The sequence below is a fragment of the Coffea arabica genome, unplaced genomic scaffold (assembly GCF_036785885.1).
Source record: "Coffea arabica cultivar ET-39 unplaced genomic scaffold, Coffea Arabica ET-39 HiFi ptg000200l, whole genome shotgun sequence".
Taxonomy (NCBI): Eukaryota; Viridiplantae; Streptophyta; class Magnoliopsida; order Gentianales; family Rubiaceae; genus Coffea; species Coffea arabica.
In genome coordinates, this window is record NW_027266262.1 from 989,592 (window position 1) to 1,011,645 (window position 22,054).

A 22,054-nucleotide genomic window follows, 5' to 3' on the forward strand; every position below is an offset into this window, starting at 1 on the left:
TTGACCCGAACCCGACCCGCCAACCTGATTTGGACCCGAATTGCCACCCCTAACTGCAAGCGTGAAGGATTGATTTCGTGATAATTTAGAGTTGCGGGATGAGGGAAAAAAACAGGGTGCAAATCAATAACAAAAAAAAATATAAAGTAAATAAATAAAAGGATAAGAGGAAAATGCTTGAATTGACGCTTAAAATGAATTTCGGTCTAGAAAAGCCACACTGCTTCGCAGGACGGGGTAGTTTAAAAGAATAAAGCGAAAGGAACATGGCGGGTGCGATCATACCAGCACTAATGCACCGGATCCCATCAGAACTCCGAAGTTAAGCGTGCTTGGGCGAGAGTAGTACTAGGATGGGTGACCCCCTGGGAAGTCCTCGTGTTGCACCCCTCTCTTTTTTGTTTCGAAATCCAAATTTCCTATTCGTTCTTTATCCTGTAGTAATTTAGCTCCGTCGGAACGATTGCTTAATATTTTGCTTCTTGTCGAAGCGTGAAGGAGGATCTGAAGGCGCGAGACAAATCAGGAACGGTACGGCTCGATCAAAGCCCGGATCGTCGCTCAAATTTGTCGGCGCAAATGTATCACCGCAACTAGGGGTGGCAATTTTCGACACGACCTGAAAACACGACACGAACCTAACACGAAATTAATGGGTTTGGGTTGAGGTTTCGGGAATTCGGGTCAGAATCGGGTTGGACCCGATGAACCCGAAAAGAAAACCGGTCGATTTCGGGTCAACCCGTGGTGACCTGATATGACCCGATATGACCCGTTTACGAATTAAAAATAATTTAATAAACATAAAAATAATTTTATCTAACTAAACTAAGTTATTCTTTTTTTCAAAGGCATTAATTACTTAATCCTAAACGAATTTATTTAATTTGTGTGAAGTTGAAATTATTATACTTGGACAAATAATATATTATATTATTTTTCACTTTTGTATTGTTTTAATTTATTTTATATTTTGCTTGGGATAAAACACTTTTACGGTGTTTAATTTATTTTAGATTTGATTTGGAATCATTTATTTAAATTTTTATTACTTGATTATGTAATTAGTTTTGTGAGAAATTGATTTTATTAGAAATTACAGTGATAAATTAATAAATTAAAATTAAGTTTCGGGTCATTTCGGGTCGACCCGCCGCCCCGTAAACCTGAAATTTTCGGGTTCGGGTCAGCATACCTGACCCGTCACGGGTTGGCGGGTCGGGGTTCGGGTCAACAGATTTTCTGGCGGGTCTGTTGACCCGAACCCGACCCGCCAACCTGATTTGGACCCGAATTGCCACCCCTAACTGCAAGCGTGAAGGATTGATTTCGTGATAATTTAGAGTTGCGGGATGAGGGAAAAAAACAGGGTGCAAATCAATAACAAAAAAAAATATAAAGTAAATAAATAAAAGGATAAGAGGAAAATGCTTGAATTGACGCTTAAAATGAATTTCGGTCTAGAAAAGCCACACTGCTTCGCAGGACGGGGTAGTTTAAAAGAATAAAGCGAAAGGAACATGGCGGGTGCGATCATACCAGCACTAATGCACCGGATCCCATCAGAACTCCGAAGTTAAGCGTGCTTGGGCGAGAGTAGTACTAGGATGGGTGACCCCCTGGGAAGTCCTCGTGTTGCACCCCTCTCTTTTTTGTTTCGAAATCCAAATTTCCTATTCGTTCTTTATCCTGTAGTAATTTAGCTCCGTCGGAACGATTGCTTAATATTTTGCTTCTTGTCGAAGCGTGAAGGAGGATCTGAAGGCGCGAGACAAATCAGGAACGGTACGGCTCGATCAAAGCCCGGATCGTCGCTCAAATTTGTCGGCGCAAATGTATCACCGCAACTAGGGGTGGCAATTTTCGACACGACCTGAAAACACGACACGAACCTAACACGAAATTAATGGGTTTGGGTTGAGGTTTCGGGAATTCGGGTCAGAATCGGGTTGGACCCGATGAACCCGAAAAGAAAACCGGTCGATTTCGGGTCAACCCGTGGTGACCTGATATGACCCGATATGACCCGTTTACGAATTAAAAATAATTTAATAAACATAAAAATAATTTTATCTAACTAAACTAAGTTATTCTTTTTTTCAAAGGCATTAATTACTTAATCCTAAACGAATTTATTTAATTTGTGTGAAGTTGAAATTATTATACTTGGACAAATAATATATTATATTATTTTTCACTTTTGTATTGTTTTAATTTATTTTATATTTTGCTTGGGATAAAACACTTTTACGGTGTTTAATTTATTTTAGATTTGATTTGGAATCATTTATTTAAATTTTTATTACTTGATTATGTAATTAGTTTTGTGAGAAATTGATTTTATTAGAAATTACAGTGATAAATTAATAAATTAAAATTAAGTTTCGGGTCATTTCGGGTCGACCCGCCGCCCCGTAAACCTGAAATTTTCGGGTTCGGGTCAGCATACCTGACCCGTCACGGGTTGGCGGGTCGGGGTTCGGGTCAACAGATTTTCTGGCGGGTCTGTTGACCCGAACCCGACCCGCCAACCTGATTTGGACCCGAATTGCCACCCCTAACTGCAAGCGTGAAGGATTGATTTCGTGATAATTTAGAGTTGCGGGATGAGGGAAAAAAACAGGGTGCAAATCAATAACAAAAAAAAATATAAAGTAAATAAATAAAAGGATAAGAGGAAAATGCTTGAATTGACGCTTAAAATGAATTTCGGTCTAGAAAAGCCACACTGCTTCGCAGGACGGGGTAGTTTAAAAGAATAAAGCGAAAGGAACATGGCGGGTGCGATCATACCAGCACTAATGCACCGGATCCCATCAGAACTCCGAAGTTAAGCGTGCTTGGGCGAGAGTAGTACTAGGATGGGTGACCCCCTGGGAAGTCCTCGTGTTGCACCCCTCTCTTTTTTGTTTCGAAATCCAAATTTCCTATTCGTTCTTTATCCTGTAGTAATTTAGCTCCGTCGGAACGATTGCTTAATATTTTGCTTCTTGTCGAAGCGTGAAGGAGGATCTGAAGGCGCGAGACAAATCAGGAACGGTACGGCTCGATCAAAGCCCGGATCGTCGCTCAAATTTGTCGGCGCAAATGTATCACCGCAACTAGGGGTGGCAATTTTCGACACGACCTGAAAACACGACACGAACCTAACACGAAATTAATGGGTTTGGGTTGAGGTTTCGGGAATTCGGGTCAGAATCGGGTTGGACCCGATGAACCCGAAAAGAAAACCGGTCGATTTCGGGTCAACCCGTGGTGACCTGATATGACCCGATATGACCCGTTTACGAATTAAAAATAATTTAATAAACATAAAAATAATTTTATCTAACTAAACTAAGTTATTCTTTTTTTCAAAGGCATTAATTACTTAATCCTAAACGAATTTATTTAATTTGTGTGAAGTTGAAATTATTATACTTGGACAAATAATATATTATATTATTTTTCACTTTTGTATTGTTTTAATTTATTTTATATTTTGCTTGGGATAAAACACTTTTACGGTGTTTAATTTATTTTAGATTTGATTTGGAATCATTTATTTAAATTTTTATTACTTGATTATGTAATTAGTTTTGTGAGAAATTGATTTTATTAGAAATTACAGTGATAAATTAATAAATTAAAATTAAGTTTCGGGTCATTTCGGGTCGACCCGCCGCCCCGTAAACCTGAAATTTTCGGGTTCGGGTCAGCATACCTGACCCGTCACGGGTTGGCGGGTCGGGGTTCGGGTCAACAGATTTTCTGGCGGGTCTGTTGACCCGAACCCGACCCGCCAACCTGATTTGGACCCGAATTGCCACCCCTAACTGCAAGCGTGAAGGATTGATTTCGTGATAATTTAGAGTTGCGGGATGAGGGAAAAAAACAGGGTGCAAATCAATAACAAAAAAAAATATAAAGTAAATAAATAAAAGGATAAGAGGAAAATGCTTGAATTGACGCTTAAAATGAATTTCGGTCTAGAAAAGCCACACTGCTTCGCAGGACGGGGTAGTTTAAAAGAATAAAGCGAAAGGAACATGGCGGGTGCGATCATACCAGCACTAATGCACCGGATCCCATCAGAACTCCGAAGTTAAGCGTGCTTGGGCGAGAGTAGTACTAGGATGGGTGACCCCCTGGGAAGTCCTCGTGTTGCACCCCTCTCTTTTTTGTTTCGAAATCCAAATTTCCTATTCGTTCTTTATCCTGTAGTAATTTAGCTCCGTCGGAACGATTGCTTAATATTTTGCTTCTTGTCGAAGCGTGAAGGAGGATCTGAAGGCGCGAGACAAATCAGGAACGGTACGGCTCGATCAAAGCCCGGATCGTCGCTCAAATTTGTCGGCGCAAATGTATCACCGCAACTAGGGGTGGCAATTTTCGACACGACCTGAAAACACGACACGAACCTAACACGAAATTAATGGGTTTGGGTTGAGGTTTCGGGAATTCGGGTCAGAATCGGGTTGGACCCGATGAACCCGAAAAGAAAACCGGTCGATTTCGGGTCAACCCGTGGTGACCTGATATGACCCGATATGACCCGTTTACGAATTAAAAATAATTTAATAAACATAAAAATAATTTTATCTAACTAAACTAAGTTATTCTTTTTTTCAAAGGCATTAATTACTTAATCCTAAACGAATTTATTTAATTTGTGTGAAGTTGAAATTATTATACTTGGACAAATAACATATTATATTATTTTTCACTTTTGTATTGTTTTAATTTATTTTATATTTTGCTTGGGATAAAACACTTTTACGGTGTTTAATTTATTTTAGATTTGATTTGGAATCATTTATTTAAATTTTTATTACTTGATTATGTAATTAGTTTTGTGAGAAATTGATTTTATTAGAAATTACAGTGATAAATTAATAAATTAAAATTAAGTTTCGGGTCATTTCGGGTCGACCCGCCGCCCCGTAAACCTGAAATTTTCGGGTTCGGGTCAGCATACCTGACCCGTCACGGGTTGGCGGGTCGGGGTTCGGGTCAACAGATTTTCTGGCGGGTCTGTTGACCCGAACCCGACCCGCCAACCTGATTTGGACCCGAATTGCCACCCCTAACTGCAAGCGTGAAGGATTGATTTCGTGATAATTTAGAGTTGCGGGATGAGGGAAAAAAACAGGGTGCAAATCAATAACAAAAAAAAATATAAAGTAAATAAATAAAAGGATAAGAGGAAAATGCTTGAATTGACGCTTAAAATGAATTTCGGTCTAGAAAAGCCACACTGCTTCGCAGGACGGGGTAGTTTAAAAGAATAAAGCGAAAGGAACATGGCGGGTGCGATCATACCAGCACTAATGCACCGGATCCCATCAGAACTCCGAAGTTAAGCGTGCTTGGGCGAGAGTAGTACTAGGATGGGTGACCCCCTGGGAAGTCCTCGTGTTGCACCCCTCTCTTTTTTGTTTCGAAATCCAAATTTCCTATTCGTTCTTTATCCTGTAGTAATTTAGCTCCGTCGGAACGATTGCTTAATATTTTGCTTCTTGTCGAAGCGTGAAGGAGGATCTGAAGGCGCGAGACAAATCAGGAACGGTACGGCTCGATCAAAGCCCGGATCGTCGCTCAAATTTGTCGGCGCAAATGTATCACCGCAACTAGGGGTGGCAATTTTCGACACGACCTGAAAACACGACACGAACCTAACACGAAATTAATGGGTTTGGGTTGAGGTTTCGGGAATTCGGGTCAGAATCGGGTTGGACCCGATGAACCCGAAAAGAAAACCGGTCGATTTCGGGTCAACCCGTGGTGACCTGATATGACCCGATATGACCCGTTTACGAATTAAAAATAATTTAATAAACATAAAAATAATTTTATCTAACTAAACTAAGTTATTCTTTTTTTCAAAGGCATTAATTACTTAATCCTAAACGAATTTATTTAATTTGTGTGAAGTTGAAATTATTATACTTGGACAAATAATATATTATATTATTTTTCACTTTTGTATTGTTTTAATTTATTTTATATTTTGCTTGGGATAAAACACTTTTACGGTGTTTAATTTATTTTAGATTTGATTTGGAATCATTTATTTAAATTTTTATTACTTGATTATGTAATTAGTTTTGTGAGAAATTGATTTTATTAGAAATTACAGTGATAAATTAATAAATTAAAATTAAGTTTCGGGTCATTTCGGGTCGACCCGCCGCCCCGTAAACCTGAAATTTTCGGGTTCGGGTCAGCATACCTGACCCGTCACGGGTTGGCGGGTCGGGGTTCGGGTCAACAGATTTTCTGGCGGGTCTGTTGACCCGAACCCGACCCGCCAACCTGATTTGGACCCGAATTGCCACCCCTAACTGCAAGCGTGAAGGATTGATTTCGTGATAATTTAGAGTTGCGGGATGAGGGAAAAAAACAGGGTGCAAATCAATAACAAAAAAAAATATAAAGTAAATAAATAAAAGGATAAGAGGAAAATGCTTGAATTGACGCTTAAAATGAATTTCGGTCTAGAAAAGCCACACTGCTTCGCAGGACGGGGTAGTTTAAAAGAATAAAGCGAAAGGAACATGGCGGGTGCGATCATACCAGCACTAATGCACCGGATCCCATCAGAACTCCGAAGTTAAGCGTGCTTGGGCGAGAGTAGTACTAGGATGGGTGACCCCCTGGGAAGTCCTCGTGTTGCACCCCTCTCTTTTTTGTTTCGAAATCCAAATTTCCTATTCGTTCTTTATCCTGTAGTAATTTAGCTCCGTCGGAACGATTGCTTAATATTTTGCTTCTTGTCGAAGCGTGAAGGAGGATCTGAAGGCGCGAGACAAATCAGGAACGGTACGGCTCGATCAAAGCCCGGATCGTCGCTCAAATTTGTCGGCGCAAATGTATCACCGCAACTAGGGGTGGCAATTTTCGACACGACCTGAAAACACGACACGAACCTAACACGAAATTAATGGGTTTGGGTTGAGGTTTCGGGAATTCGGGTCAGAATCGGGTTGGACCCGATGAACCCGAAAAGAAAACCGGTCGATTTCGGGTCAACCCGTGGTGACCTGATATGACCCGATATGACCCGTTTACGAATTAAAAATAATTTAATAAACATAAAAATAATTTTATCTAACTAAACTAAGTTATTCTTTTTTTCAAAGGCATTAATTACTTAATCCTAAACGAATTTATTTAATTTGTGTGAAGTTGAAATTATTATACTTGGACAAATAACATATTATATTATTTTTCACTTTTGTATTGTTTTAATTTATTTTATATTTTGCTTGGGATAAAACACTTTTACGGTGTTTAATTTATTTTAGATTTGATTTGGAATCATTTATTTAAATTTTTATTACTTGATTATGTAATTAGTTTTGTGAGAAATTGATTTTATTAGAAATTACAGTGATAAATTAATAAATTAAAATTAAGTTTCGGGTCATTTCGGGTCGACCCGCCGCCCCGTAAACCTGAAATTTTCGGGTTCGGGTCAGCATACCTGACCCGTCACGGGTTGGCGGGTCGGGGTTCGGGTCAACAGATTTTCTGGCGGGTCTGTTGACCCGAACCCGACCCGCCAACCTGATTTGGACCCGAATTGCCACCCCTAACTGCAAGCGTGAAGGATTGATTTCGTGATAATTTAGAGTTGCGGGATGAGGGAAAAAAACAGGGTGCAAATCAATAACAAAAAAAAATATAAAGTAAATAAATAAAAGGATAAGAGGAAAATGCTTGAATTGACGCTTAAAATGAATTTCGGTCTAGAAAAGCCACACTGCTTCGCAGGACGGGGTAGTTTAAAAGAATAAAGCGAAAGGAACATGGCGGGTGCGATCATACCAGCACTAATGCACCGGATCCCATCAGAACTCCGAAGTTAAGCGTGCTTGGGCGAGAGTAGTACTAGGATGGGTGACCCCCTGGGAAGTCCTCGTGTTGCACCCCTCTCTTTTTTGTTTCGAAATCCAAATTTCCTATTCGTTCTTTATCCTGTAGTAATTTAGCTCCGTCGGAACGATTGCTTAATATTTTGCTTCTTGTCGAAGCGTGAAGGAGGATCTGAAGGCGCGAGACAAATCAGGAACGGTACGGCTCGATCAAAGCCCGGATCGTCGCTCAAATTTGTCGGCGCAAATGTATCACCGCAACTAGGGGTGGCAATTTTCGACACGACCTGAAAACACGACACGAACCTAACACGAAATTAATGGGTTTGGGTTGAGGTTTCGGGAATTCGGGTCAGAATCGGGTTGGACCCGATGAACCCGAAAAGAAAACCGGTCGATTTCGGGTCAACCCGTGGTGACCTGATATGACCCGATATGACCCGTTTACGAATTAAAAATAATTTAATAAACATAAAAATAATTTTATCTAACTAAACTAAGTTATTCTTTTTTTCAAAGGCATTAATTACTTAATCCTAAACGAATTTATTTAATTTGTGTGAAGTTGAAATTATTATACTTGGACAAATAACATATTATATTATTTTTCACTTTTGTATTGTTTTAATTTATTTTATATTTTGCTTGGGATAAAACACTTTTACGGTGTTTAATTTATTTTAGATTTGATTTGGAATCATTTATTTAAATTTTTATTACTTGATTATGTAATTAGTTTTGTGAGAAATTGATTTTATTAGAAATTACAGTGATAAATTAATAAATTAAAATTAAGTTTCGGGTCATTTCGGGTCGACCCGCCGCCCCGTAAACCTGAAATTTTCGGGTTCGGGTCAGCATACCTGACCCGTCACGGGTTGGCGGGTCGGGGTTCGGGTCAACAGATTTTCTGGCGGGTCTGTTGACCCGAACCCGACCCGCCAACCTGATTTGGACCCGAATTGCCACCCCTAACTGCAAGCGTGAAGGATTGATTTCGTGATAATTTAGAGTTGCGGGATGAGGGAAAAAAACAGGGTGCAAATCAATAACAAAAAAAAATATAAAGTAAATAAATAAAAGGATAAGAGGAAAATGCTTGAATTGACGCTTAAAATGAATTTCGGTCTAGAAAAGCCACACTGCTTCGCAGGACGGGGTAGTTTAAAAGAATAAAGCGAAAGGAACATGGCGGGTGCGATCATACCAGCACTAATGCACCGGATCCCATCAGAACTCCGAAGTTAAGCGTGCTTGGGCGAGAGTAGTACTAGGATGGGTGACCCCCTGGGAAGTCCTCGTGTTGCACCCCTCTCTTTTTTGTTTCGAAATCCAAATTTCCTATTCGTTCTTTATCCTGTAGTAATTTAGCTCCGTCGGAACGATTGCTTAATATTTTGCTTCTTGTCGAAGCGTGAAGGAGGATCTGAAGGCGCGAGACAAATCAGGAACGGTACGGCTCGATCAAAGCCCGGATCGTCGCTCAAATTTGTCGGCGCAAATGTATCACCGCAACTAGGGGTGGCAATTTTCGACACGACCTGAAAACACGACACGAACCTAACACGAAATTAATGGGTTTGGGTTGAGGTTTCGGGAATTCGGGTCAGAATCGGGTTGGACCCGATGAACCCGAAAAGAAAACCGGTCGATTTCGGGTCAACCCGTGGTGACCTGATATGACCCGATATGACCCGTTTACGAATTAAAAATAATTTAATAAACATAAAAATAATTTTATCTAACTAAACTAAGTTATTCTTTTTTTCAAAGGCATTAATTACTTAATCCTAAACGAATTTATTTAATTTGTGTGAAGTTGAAATTATTATACTTGGACAAATAATATATTATATTATTTTTCACTTTTGTATTGTTTTAATTTATTTTATATTTTGCTTGGGATAAAACACTTTTACGGTGTTTAATTTATTTTAGATTTGATTTGGAATCATTTATTTAAATTTTTATTACTTGATTATGTAATTAGTTTTGTGAGAAATTGATTTTATTAGAAATTACAGTGATAAATTAATAAATTAAAATTAAGTTTCGGGTCATTTCGGGTCGACCCGCCGCCCCGTAAACCTGAAATTTTCGGGTTCGGGTCAGCATACCTGACCCGTCACGGGTTGGCGGGTCGGGGTTCGGGTCAACAGATTTTCTGGCGGGTCTGTTGACCCGAACCCGACCCGCCAACCTGATTTGGACCCGAATTGCCACCCCTAACTGCAAGCGTGAAGGATTGATTTCGTGATAATTTAGAGTTGCGGGATGAGGGAAAAAAACAGGGTGCAAATCAATAACAAAAAAAAATATAAAGTAAATAAATAAAAGGATAAGAGGAAAATGCTTGAATTGACGCTTAAAATGAATTTCGGTCTAGAAAAGCCACACTGCTTCGCAGGACGGGGTAGTTTAAAAGAATAAAGCGAAAGGAACATGGCGGGTGCGATCATACCAGCACTAATGCACCGGATCCCATCAGAACTCCGAAGTTAAGCGTGCTTGGGCGAGAGTAGTACTAGGATGGGTGACCCCCTGGGAAGTCCTCGTGTTGCACCCCTCTCTTTTTTGTTTCGAAATCCAAATTTCCTATTCGTTCTTTATCCTGTAGTAATTTAGCTCCGTCGGAACGATTGCTTAATATTTTGCTTCTTGTCGAAGCGTGAAGGAGGATCTGAAGGCGCGAGACAAATCAGGAACGGTACGGCTCGATCAAAGCCCGGATCGTCGCTCAAATTTGTCGGCGCAAATGTATCACCGCAACTAGGGGTGGCAATTTTCGACACGACCTGAAAACACGACACGAACCTAACACGAAATTAATGGGTTTGGGTTGAGGTTTCGGGAATTCGGGTCAGAATCGGGTTGGACCCGATGAACCCGAAAAGAAAACCGGTCGATTTCGGGTCAACCCGTGGTGACCTGATATGACCCGATATGACCCGTTTACGAATTAAAAATAATTTAATAAACATAAAAATAATTTTATCTAACTAAACTAAGTTATTCTTTTTTTCAAAGGCATTAATTACTTAATCCTAAACGAATTTATTTAATTTGTGTGAAGTTGAAATTATTATACTTGGACAAATAACATATTATATTATTTTTCACTTTTGTATTGTTTTAATTTATTTTATATTTTGCTTGGGATAAAACACTTTTACGGTGTTTAATTTATTTTAGATTTGATTTGGAATCATTTATTTAAATTTTTATTACTTGATTATGTAATTAGTTTTGTGAGAAATTGATTTTATTAGAAATTACAGTGATAAATTAATAAATTAAAATTAAGTTTCGGGTCATTTCGGGTCGACCCGCCGCCCCGTAAACCTGAAATTTTCGGGTTCGGGTCAGCATACCTGACCCGTCACGGGTTGGCGGGTCGGGGTTCGGGTCAACAGATTTTCTGGCGGGTCTGTTGACCCGAACCCGACCCGCCAACCTGATTTGGACCCGAATTGCCACCCCTAACTGCAAGCGTGAAGGATTGATTTCGTGATAATTTAGAGTTGCGGGATGAGGGAAAAAAACAGGGTGCAAATCAATAACAAAAAAAAATATAAAGTAAATAAATAAAAGGATAAGAGGAAAATGCTTGAATTGACGCTTAAAATGAATTTCGGTCTAGAAAAGCCACACTGCTTCGCAGGACGGGGTAGTTTAAAAGAATAAAGCGAAAGGAACATGGCGGGTGCGATCATACCAGCACTAATGCACCGGATCCCATCAGAACTCCGAAGTTAAGCGTGCTTGGGCGAGAGTAGTACTAGGATGGGTGACCCCCTGGGAAGTCCTCGTGTTGCACCCCTCTCTTTTTTGTTTCGAAATCCAAATTTCCTATTCGTTCTTTATCCTGTAGTAATTTAGCTCCGTCGGAACGATTGCTTAATATTTTGCTTCTTGTCGAAGCGTGAAGGAGGATCTGAAGGCGCGAGACAAATCAGGAACGGTACGGCTCGATCAAAGCCCGGATCGTCGCTCAAATTTGTCGGCGCAAATGTATCACCGCAACTAGGGGTGGCAATTTTCGACACGACCTGAAAACACGACACGAACCTAACACGAAATTAATGGGTTTGGGTTGAGGTTTCGGGAATTCGGGTCAGAATCGGGTTGGACCCGATGAACCCGAAAAGAAAACCGGTCGATTTCGGGTCAACCCGTGGTGACCTGATATGACCCGATATGACCCGTTTACGAATTAAAAATAATTTAATAAACATAAAAATAATTTTATCTAACTAAACTAAGTTATTCTTTTTTTCAAAGGCATTAATTACTTAATCCTAAACGAATTTATTTAATTTGTGTGAAGTTGAAATTATTATACTTGGACAAATAACATATTATATTATTTTTCACTTTTGTATTGTTTTAATTTATTTTATATTTTGCTTGGGATAAAACACTTTTACGGTGTTTAATTTATTTTAGATTTGATTTGGAATCATTTATTTAAATTTTTATTACTTGATTATGTAATTAGTTTTGTGAGAAATTGATTTTATTAGAAATTACAGTGATAAATTAATAAATTAAAATTAAGTTTCGGGTCATTTCGGGTCGACCCGCCGCCCCGTAAACCTGAAATTTTCGGGTTCGGGTCAGCATACCTGACCCGTCACGGGTTGGCGGGTCGGGGTTCGGGTCAACAGATTTTCTGGCGGGTCTGTTGACCCGAACCCGACCCGCCAACCTGATTTGGACCCGAATTGCCACCCCTAACTGCAAGCGTGAAGGATTGATTTCGTGATAATTTAGAGTTGCGGGATGAGGGAAAAAAACAGGGTGCAAATCAATAACAAAAAAAAATATAAAGTAAATAAATAAAAGGATAAGAGGAAAATGCTTGAATTGACGCTTAAAATGAATTTCGGTCTAGAAAAGCCACACTGCTTCGCAGGACGGGGTAGTTTAAAAGAATAAAGCGAAAGGAACATGGCGGGTGCGATCATACCAGCACTAATGCACCGGATCCCATCAGAACTCCGAAGTTAAGCGTGCTTGGGCGAGAGTAGTACTAGGATGGGTGACCCCCTGGGAAGTCCTCGTGTTGCACCCCTCTCTTTTTTGTTTCGAAATCCAAATTTCCTATTCGTTCTTTATCCTGTAGTAATTTAGCTCCGTCGGAACGATTGCTTAATATTTTGCTTCTTGTCGAAGCGTGAAGGAGGATCTGAAGGCGCGAGACAAATCAGGAACGGTACGGCTCGATCAAAGCCCGGATCGTCGCTCAAATTTGTCGGCGCAAATGTATCACCGCAACTAGGGGTGGCAATTTTCGACACGACCTGAAAACACGACACGAACCTAACACGAAATTAATGGGTTTGGGTTGAGGTTTCGGGAATTCGGGTCAGAATCGGGTTGGACCCGATGAACCCGAAAAGAAAACCGGTCGATTTCGGGTCAACCCGTGGTGACCTGATATGACCCGATATGACCCGTTTACGAATTAAAAATAATTTAATAAACATAAAAATAATTTTATCTAACTAAACTAAGTTATTCTTTTTTTCAAAGGCATTAATTACTTAATCCTAAACGAATTTATTTAATTTGTGTGAAGTTGAAATTATTATACTTGGACAAATAACATATTATATTATTTTTCACTTTTGTATTGTTTTAATTTATTTTATATTTTGCTTGGGATAAAACACTTTTACGGTGTTTAATTTATTTTAGATTTGATTTGGAATCATTTATTTAAATTTTTATTACTTGATTATGTAATTAGTTTTGTGAGAAATTGATTTTATTAGAAATTACAGTGATAAATTAATAAATTAAAATTAAGTTTCGGGTCATTTCGGGTCGACCCGCCGCCCCGTAAACCTGAAATTTTCGGGTTCGGGTCAGCATACCTGACCCGTCACGGGTTGGCGGGTCGGGGTTCGGGTCAACAGATTTTCTGGCGGGTCTGTTGACCCGAACCCGACCCGCCAACCTGATTTGGACCCGAATTGCCACCCCTAACTGCAAGCGTGAAGGATTGATTTCGTGATAATTTAGAGTTGCGGGATGAGGGAAAAAAACAGGGTGCAAATCAATAACAAAAAAAAATATAAAGTAAATAAATAAAAGGATAAGAGGAAAATGCTTGAATTGACGCTTAAAATGAATTTCGGTCTAGAAAAGCCACACTGCTTCGCAGGACGGGGTAGTTTAAAAGAATAAAGCGAAAGGAACATGGCGGGTGCGATCATACCAGCACTAATGCACCGGATCCCATCAGAACTCCGAAGTTAAGCGTGCTTGGGCGAGAGTAGTACTAGGATGGGTGACCCCCTGGGAAGTCCTCGTGTTGCACCCCTCTCTTTTTTGTTTCGAAATCCAAATTTCCTATTCGTTCTTTATCCTGTAGTAATTTAGCTCCGTCGGAACGATTGCTTAATATTTTGCTTCTTGTCGAAGCGTGAAGGAGGATCTGAAGGCGCGAGACAAATCAGGAACGGTACGGCTCGATCAAAGCCCGGATCGTCGCTCAAATTTGTCGGCGCAAATGTATCACCGCAACTAGGGGTGGCAATTTTCGACACGACCTGAAAACACGACACGAACCTAACACGAAATTAATGGGTTTGGGTTGAGGTTTCGGGAATTCGGGTCAGAATCGGGTTGGACCCGATGAACCCGAAAAGAAAACCGGTCGATTTCGGGTCAACCCGTGGTGACCTGATATGACCCGATATGACCCGTTTACGAATTAAAAATAATTTAATAAACATAAAAATAATTTTATCTAACTAAACTAAGTTATTCTTTTTTTCAAAGGCATTAATTACTTAATCCTAAACGAATTTATTTAATTTGTGTGAAGTTGAAATTATTATACTTGGACAAATAACATATTATATTATTTTTCACTTTTGTATTGTTTTAATTTATTTTATATTTTGCTTGGGATAAAACACTTTTACGGTGTTTAATTTATTTTAGATTTGATTTGGAATCATTTATTTAAATTTTTATTACTTGATTATGTAATTAGTTTTGTGAGAAATTGATTTTATTAGAAATTACAGTGATAAATTAATAAATTAAAATTAAGTTTCGGGTCATTTCGGGTCGACCCGCCGCCCCGTAAACCTGAAATTTTCGGGTTCGGGTCAGCATACCTGACCCGTCACGGGTTGGCGGGTCGGGGTTCGGGTCAACAGATTTTCTGGCGGGTCTGTTGACCCGAACCCGACCCGCCAACCTGATTTGGACCCGAATTGCCACCCCTAACTGCAAGCGTGAAGGATTGATTTCGTGATAATTTAGAGTTGCGGGATGAGGGAAAAAAACAGGGTGCAAATCAATAACAAAAAAAAATATAAAGTAAATAAATAAAAGGATAAGAGGAAAATGCTTGAATTGACGCTTAAAATGAATTTCGGTCTAGAAAAGCCACACTGCTTCGCAGGACGGGGTAGTTTAAAAGAATAAAGCGAAAGGAACATGGCGGGTGCGATCATACCAGCACTAATGCACCGGATCCCATCAGAACTCCGAAGTTAAGCGTGCTTGGGCGAGAGTAGTACTAGGATGGGTGACCCCCTGGGAAGTCCTCGTGTTGCACCCCTCTCTTTTTTGTTTCGAAATCCAAATTTCCTATTCGTTCTTTATCCTGTAGTAATTTAGCTCCGTCGGAACGATTGCTTAATATTTTGCTTCTTGTCGAAGCGTGAAGGAGGATCTGAAGGCGCGAGACAAATCAGGAACGGTACGGCTCGATCAAAGCCCGGATCGTCGCTCAAATTTGTCGGCGCAAATGTATCACCGCAACTAGGGGTGGCAATTTTCGACACGACCTGAAAACACGACACGAACCTAACACGAAATTAATGGGTTTGGGTTGAGGTTTCGGGAATTCGGGTCAGAATCGGGTTGGACCCGATGAACCCGAAAAGAAAACCGGTCGATTTCGGGTCAACCCGTGGTGACCTGATATGACCCGATATGACCCGTTTACGAATTAAAAATAATTTAATAAACATAAAAATAATTTTATCTAACTAAACTAAGTTATTCTTTTTTTCAAAGGCATTAATTACTTAATCCTAAACGAATTTATTTAATTTGTGTGAAGTTGAAATTATTATACTTGGACAAATAACATATTATATTATTTTTCACTTTTGTATTGTTTTAATTTATTTTATATTTTGCTTGGGATAAAACACTTTTACGGTGTTTAATTTATTTTAGATTTGATTTGGAATCATTTATTTAAATTTTTATTACTTGATTATGTAATTAGTTTTGTGAGAAATTGATTTTATTAGAAATTACAGTGATAAATTAATAAATTAAAATTAAGTTTCGGGTCATTTCGGGTCGACCCGCCGCCCCGTAAACCTGAAATTTTCGGGTTCGGGTCAGCATACCTGACCCGTCACGGGTTGGCGGGTCGGGGTTCGGGTCAACAGATTTTCTGGCGGGTCTGTTGACCCGAACCCGACCCGCCAACCTGATTTGGACCCGAATTGCCACCCCTAACTGCAAGCGTGAAGGATTGATTTCGTGATAATTTAGAGTTGCGGGATGAGGGAAAAAAACAGGGTGCAAATCAATAACAAAAAAAAATATAAAGTAAATAAATAAAAGGATAAGAGGAAAATGCTTGAATTGACGCTTAAAATGAATTTCGGTCTAGAAAAGCCACACTGCTTCGCAGGACGGGGTAGTTTAAAAGAATAAAGCGAAAGGAACATGGCGGGTGCGATCATACCAGCACTAATGCACCGGATCCCATCAGAACTCCGAAGTTAAGCGTGCTTGGGCGAGAGTAGTACTAGGATGGGTGACCCCCTGGGAAGTCCTCGTGTTGCACCCCTCTCTTTTTTGTTTCGAAATCCAAATTTCCTATTCGTTCTTTATCCTGTAGTAATTTAGCTCCGTCGGAACGATTGCTTAATATTTTGCTTCTTGTCGAAGCGTGAAGGAGGATCTGAAGGCGCGAGACAAATCAGGAACGGTACGGCTCGATCAAAGCCCGGATCGTCGCTCAAATTTGTCGGCGCAAATGTATCACCGCAACTAGGGGTGGCAATTTTCGACACGACCTGAAAACACGACACGAACCTAACACGAAATTAATGGGTTTGGGTTGAGGTTTCGGGAATTCGGGTCAGAATCGGGTTGGACCCGATGAACCCGAAAAGAAAACCGGTCGATTTCGGGTCAACCCGTGGTGACCTGATATGACCCGATATGACCCGTTTACGAATTAAAAATAATTTAATAAACATAAAAATAATTTTATCTAACTAAACTAAGTTATTCTTTTTTTCAAAGGCATTAATTACTTAATCCTAAACGAATTTATTTAATTTGTGTGAAGTTGAAATTATTATACTTGGACAAATAATATATTATATTATTTTTCACTTTTGTATTGTTTTAATTTATTTTATATTTTGCTTGGGATAAAACACTTTTACGGTGTTTAATTTATTTTAGATTTGATTTGGAATCATTTATTTAAATTTTTATTACTTGATTATGTAATTAGTTTTGTGAGAAATTGATTTTATTAGAAATTACAGTGATAAATTAATAAATTAAAATTAAGTTTCGGGTCATTTCGGGTCGACCCGCCGCCCCGTAAACCTGAAATTTTCGGGTTCGGGTCAGCATACCTGACCCGTCACGGGTTGGCGGGTCGGGGTTCGGGTCAACAGATTTTCTGGCGGGTCTGTTGACCCGAACCCGACCCGCCAACCTGATTTGGACCCGAATTGCCACCCCTAACTGCAAGCGTGAAGGATTGATTTCGTGATAATTTAGAGTTGCGGGATGAGGGAAAAAAACAGGGTGCAAATCAATAACAAAAAAAAATATAAAGTAAATAAATAAAAGGATAAGAGGAAAATGCTTGAATTGACGCTTAAAATGAATTTCGGTCTAGAAAAGCCACACTGCTTCGCAGGACGGGGTAGTTTAAAAGAATAAAGCGAAAGGAACATGGCGGGTGCGATCATACCAGCACTAATGCACCGGATCCCATCAGAACTCCGAAGTTAAGCGTGCTTGGGCGAGAGTAGTACTAGGATGGGTGACCCCCTGGGAAGTCCTCGTGTTGCACCCCTCTCTTTTTTGTTTCGAAATCCAAATTTCCTATTCGTTCTTTATCCTGTAGTAATTTAGCTCCGTCGGAACGATTGCTTAATATTTTGCTTCTTGTCGAAGCGTGAAGGAGGATCTGAAGGCGCGAGACAAATCAGGAACGGTACGGCTCGATCAAAGCCCGGATCGTCGCTCAAATTTGTCGGCGCAAATGTATCACCGCAACTAGGGGTGGCAATTTTCGACACGACCTGAAAACACGACACGAACCTAACACGAAATTAATGGGTTTGGGTTGAGGTTTCGGGAATTCGGGTCAGAATCGGGTTGGACCCGATGAACCCGAAAAGAAAACCGGTCGATTTCGGGTCAACCCGTGGTGACCTGATATGACCCGATATGACCCGTTTACGAATTAAAAATAATTTAATAAACATAAAAATAATTTTATCTAACTAAACTAAGTTATTCTTTTTTTCAAAGGCATTAATTACTTAATCCTAAACGAATTTATTTAATTTGTGTGAAGTTGAAATTATTATACTTGGACAAATAACATATTATATTATTTTTCACTTTTGTATTGTTTTAATTTATTTTATATTTTGCTTGGGATAAAACACTTTTACGGTGTTTAATTTATTTTAGATTTGATTTGGAATCATTTATTTAAATTTTTATTACTTGATTATGTAATTAGTTTTGTGAGAAATTGATTTTATTAGAAATTACAGTGATAAATTAATAAATTAAAATTAAGTTTCGGGTCATTTCGGGTCGACCCGCCGCCCCGTAAACCTGAAATTTTCGGGTTCGGGTCAGCATACCTGACCCGTCACGGGTTGGCGGGTCGGGGTTCGGGTCAACAGATTTTCTGGCGGGTCTGTTGACCCGAACCCGACCCGCCAACCTGATTTGGACCCGAATTGCCACCCCTAACTGCAAGCGTGAAGGATTGATTTCGTGATAATTTAGAGTTGCGGGATGAGGGAAAAAAACAGGGTGCAAATCAATAACAAAAAAAAATATAAAGTAAATAAATAAAAGGATAAGAGGAAAATGCTTGAATTGACGCTTAAAATGAATTTCGGTCTAGAAAAGCCACACTGCTTCGCAGGACGGGGTAGTTTAAAAGAATAAAGCGAAAGGAACATGGCGGGTGCGATCATACCAGCACTAATGCACCGGATCCCATCAGAACTCCGAAGTTAAGCGTGCTTGGGCGAGAGTAGTACTAGGATGGGTGACCCCCTGGGAAGTCCTCGTGTTGCACCCCTCTCTTTTTTGTTTCGAAATCCAAATTTCCTATTCGTTCTTTATCCTGTAGTAATTTAGCTCCGTCGGAACGATTGCTTAATATTTTGCTTCTTGTCGAAGCGTGAAGGAGGATCTGAAGGCGCGAGACAAATCAGGAACGGTACGGCTCGATCAAAGCCCGGATCGTCGCTCAAATTTGTCGGCGCAAATGTATCACCGCAACTAGGGGTGGCAATTTTCGACACGACCTGAAAACACGACACGAACCTAACACGAAATTAATGGGTTTGGGTTGAGGTTTCGGGAATTCGGGTCAGAATCGGGTTGGACCCGATGAACCCGAAAAGAAAACCGGTCGATTTCGGGTCAACCCGTGGTGACCTGATATGACCCGATATGACCCGTTTACGAATTAAAAATAATTTAATAAACATAAAAATAATTTTATCTAACTAAACTAAGTTATTCTTTTTTTCAAAGGCATTAATTACTTAATCCTAAACGAATTTATTTAATTTGTGTGAAGTTGAAATTATTATACTTGGACAAATAACATATTATATTATTTTTCACTTTTGTATTGTTTTAATTTATTTTATATTTTGCTTGGGATAAAACACTTTTACGGTGTTTAATTTATTTTAGATTTGATTTGGAATCATTTATTTAAATTTTTATTACTTGATTATGTAATTAGTTTTGTGAGAAATTGATTTTATTAGAAATTACAGTGATAAATTAATAAATTAAAATTAAGTTTCGGGTCATTTCGGGTCGACCCGCCGCCCCGTAAACCTGAAATTTTCGGGTTCGGGTCAGCATACCTGACCCGTCACGGGTTGGCGGGTCGGGGTTCGGGTCAACAGATTTTCTGGCGGGTCTGTTGACCCGAACCCGACCCGCCAACCTGATTTGGACCCGAATTGCCACCCCTAACTGCAAGCGTGAAGGATTGATTTCGTGATAATTTAGAGTTGCGGGATGAGGGAAAAAAACAGGGTGCAAATCAATAACAAAAAAAAATATAAAGTAAATAAATAAAAGGATAAGAGGAAAATGCTTGAATTGACGCTTAAAATGAATTTCGGTCTAGAAAAGCCACACTGCTTCGCAGGACGGGGTAGTTTAAAAGAATAAAGCGAAAGGAACATGGCGGGTGCGATCATACCAGCACTAATGCACCGGATCCCATCAGAACTCCGAAGTTAAGCGTGCTTGGGCGAGAGTAGTACTAGGATGGGTGACCCCCTGGGAAGTCCTCGTGTTGCACCCCTCTCTTTTTTGTTTCGAAATCCAAATTTCCTATTCGTTCTTTATCCTGTAGTAATTTAGCTCCGTCGGAACGATTGCTTAATATTTTGCTTCTTGTCGAAGCGTGAAGGAGGATCTGAAGGCGCGAGACAAATCAGGAACGGTACGGCTCGATCAAAGCCCGGATCGTCGCTCAAATTTGTCGGCGCAAATGTATCACCGCAACTAGGGGTGGCAATTTTCGACACGACCTGAAAACACGACACGAACCTAACACGAAATTAATGGGTTTGGGTTGAGGTTTCGGGAATTCGGGTCAGAATCGGGTTGGACCCGATGAACCCGAAAAGAAAACCGGTCGATTTCGGGTCAACCCGTGGTGACCTGATATGACCCGATATGACCCGTTTACGAATTAAAAATAATTTAATAAACATAAAAATAATTTTATCTAACTAAACTAAGTTATTCTTTTTTTCAAAGGCATTAATTACTTAATCCTAAACGAATTTATTTAATTTGTGTGAAGTTGAAATTATTATACTTGGACAAATAACATATTATATTATTTTTCACTTTTGTATTGTTTTAATTTATTTTATATTTTGCTTGGGATAAAACACTTTTACGGTGTTTAATTTATTTTAGATTTGATTTGGAATCATTTATTTAAATTTTTATTACTTGATTATGTAATTAGTTTTGTGAGAAATTGATTTTATTAGAAATTACAGTGATAAATTAATAAATTAAAATTAAGTTTCGGGTCATTTCGGGTCGACCCGCCGCCCCGTAAACCTGAAATTTTCGGGTTCGGGTCAGCATACCTGACCCGTCACGGGTTGGCGGGTCGGGGTTCGGGTCAACAGATTTTCTGGCGGGTCTGTTGACCCGAACCCGACCCGCCAACCTGATTTGGACCCGAATTGCCACCCCTAACTGCAAGCGTGAAGGATTGATTTCGTGATAATTTAGAGTTGCGGGATGAGGGAAAAAAACAGGGTGCAAATCAATAACAAAAAAAAATATAAAGTAAATAAATAAAAGGATAAGAGGAAAATGCTTGAATTGACGCTTAAAATGAATTTCGGTCTAGAAAAGCCACACTGCTTCGCAGGACGGGGTAGTTTAAAAGAATAAAGCGAAAGGAACATGGCGGGTGCGATCATACCAGCACTAATGCACCGGATCCCATCAGAACTCCGAAGTTAAGCGTGCTTGGGCGAGAGTAGTACTAGGATGGGTGACCCCCTGGGAAGTCCTCGTGTTGCACCCCTCTCTTTTTTGTTTCGAAATCCAAATTTCCTATTCGTTCTTTATCCTGTAGTAATTTAGCTCCGTCGGAACGATTGCTTAATATTTTGCTTCTTGTCGAAGCGTGAAGGAGGATCTGAAGGCGCGAGACAAATCAGGAACGGTACGGCTCGATCAAAGCCCGGATCGTCGCTCAAATTTGTCGGCGCAAATGTATCACCGCAACTAGGGGTGGCAATTTTCGACACGACCTGAAAACACGACACGAACCTAACACGAAATTAATGGGTTTGGGTTGAGGTTTCGGGAATTCGGGTCAGAATCGGGTTGGACCCGATGAACCCGAAAAGAAAACCGGTCGATTTCGG

General features: G+C 39.8%; 18 non-coding genes across 18 annotated transcripts; all 18 read left to right on the top strand.

Annotated features, from left to right (window-relative positions):
• The first annotated feature begins 271 nt into the window (after positions 1 to 271).
• On the top strand, positions 272 to 390 carry LOC140034568 (5S ribosomal RNA). The gene has a single exon (XR_011838462.1). It is a non-coding gene; the product is annotated as a 5S ribosomal RNA (ribosomal RNA).
• Positions 391 to 1,525: 1,135 nt separating this feature from the next.
• Positions 1,526 to 1,644, top strand: LOC140034579 (5S ribosomal RNA). The gene has a single exon (XR_011838469.1). It is a non-coding gene; the product is annotated as a 5S ribosomal RNA (ribosomal RNA).
• A 1,135-nt stretch (positions 1,645 to 2,779) lies between these two features.
• On the top strand, positions 2,780 to 2,898 carry LOC140034590 (5S ribosomal RNA). Its single transcript, XR_011838473.1, has one exon. It is a non-coding gene; the product is annotated as a 5S ribosomal RNA (ribosomal RNA).
• A 1,135-nt stretch (positions 2,899 to 4,033) lies between these two features.
• LOC140034601 (5S ribosomal RNA) lies at positions 4,034 to 4,152 on the top strand. Its single transcript, XR_011838474.1, has one exon. It is a non-coding gene; the product is annotated as a 5S ribosomal RNA (ribosomal RNA).
• A 1,135-nt stretch (positions 4,153 to 5,287) lies between these two features.
• Positions 5,288 to 5,406, top strand: LOC140034612 (5S ribosomal RNA). The gene has a single exon (XR_011838475.1). It is a non-coding gene; the product is annotated as a 5S ribosomal RNA (ribosomal RNA).
• A 1,135-nt stretch (positions 5,407 to 6,541) lies between these two features.
• On the top strand, positions 6,542 to 6,660 carry LOC140034616 (5S ribosomal RNA). The gene has a single exon (XR_011838476.1). It is a non-coding gene; the product is annotated as a 5S ribosomal RNA (ribosomal RNA).
• A 1,135-nt stretch (positions 6,661 to 7,795) lies between these two features.
• Positions 7,796 to 7,914, top strand: LOC140034617 (5S ribosomal RNA). The gene has a single exon (XR_011838477.1). It is a non-coding gene; the product is annotated as a 5S ribosomal RNA (ribosomal RNA).
• A 1,135-nt stretch (positions 7,915 to 9,049) lies between these two features.
• LOC140034618 (5S ribosomal RNA) lies at positions 9,050 to 9,168 on the top strand. Its single transcript, XR_011838478.1, has one exon. It is a non-coding gene; the product is annotated as a 5S ribosomal RNA (ribosomal RNA).
• A 1,135-nt stretch (positions 9,169 to 10,303) lies between these two features.
• LOC140034620 (5S ribosomal RNA) lies at positions 10,304 to 10,422 on the top strand. The gene has a single exon (XR_011838480.1). It is a non-coding gene; the product is annotated as a 5S ribosomal RNA (ribosomal RNA).
• A 1,135-nt stretch (positions 10,423 to 11,557) lies between these two features.
• LOC140034621 (5S ribosomal RNA) lies at positions 11,558 to 11,676 on the top strand. Its single transcript, XR_011838481.1, has one exon. It is a non-coding gene; the product is annotated as a 5S ribosomal RNA (ribosomal RNA).
• A 1,135-nt stretch (positions 11,677 to 12,811) lies between these two features.
• Positions 12,812 to 12,930, top strand: LOC140034622 (5S ribosomal RNA). The gene has a single exon (XR_011838482.1). It is a non-coding gene; the product is annotated as a 5S ribosomal RNA (ribosomal RNA).
• A 1,135-nt stretch (positions 12,931 to 14,065) lies between these two features.
• LOC140034623 (5S ribosomal RNA) lies at positions 14,066 to 14,184 on the top strand. Its single transcript, XR_011838483.1, has one exon. It is a non-coding gene; the product is annotated as a 5S ribosomal RNA (ribosomal RNA).
• A 1,135-nt stretch (positions 14,185 to 15,319) lies between these two features.
• Positions 15,320 to 15,438, top strand: LOC140034624 (5S ribosomal RNA). Its single transcript, XR_011838484.1, has one exon. It is a non-coding gene; the product is annotated as a 5S ribosomal RNA (ribosomal RNA).
• Positions 15,439 to 16,573: 1,135 nt separating this feature from the next.
• Positions 16,574 to 16,692, top strand: LOC140034625 (5S ribosomal RNA). The gene has a single exon (XR_011838485.1). It is a non-coding gene; the product is annotated as a 5S ribosomal RNA (ribosomal RNA).
• Positions 16,693 to 17,827: 1,135 nt separating this feature from the next.
• Positions 17,828 to 17,946, top strand: LOC140034626 (5S ribosomal RNA). The gene has a single exon (XR_011838486.1). It is a non-coding gene; the product is annotated as a 5S ribosomal RNA (ribosomal RNA).
• Positions 17,947 to 19,081: 1,135 nt separating this feature from the next.
• LOC140034627 (5S ribosomal RNA) lies at positions 19,082 to 19,200 on the top strand. Its single transcript, XR_011838487.1, has one exon. It is a non-coding gene; the product is annotated as a 5S ribosomal RNA (ribosomal RNA).
• Positions 19,201 to 20,335: 1,135 nt separating this feature from the next.
• On the top strand, positions 20,336 to 20,454 carry LOC140034628 (5S ribosomal RNA). The gene has a single exon (XR_011838488.1). It is a non-coding gene; the product is annotated as a 5S ribosomal RNA (ribosomal RNA).
• A 1,135-nt stretch (positions 20,455 to 21,589) lies between these two features.
• Positions 21,590 to 21,708, top strand: LOC140034630 (5S ribosomal RNA). The gene has a single exon (XR_011838489.1). It is a non-coding gene; the product is annotated as a 5S ribosomal RNA (ribosomal RNA).
• Positions 21,709 to 22,054: the final 346 nt, after the last annotated feature.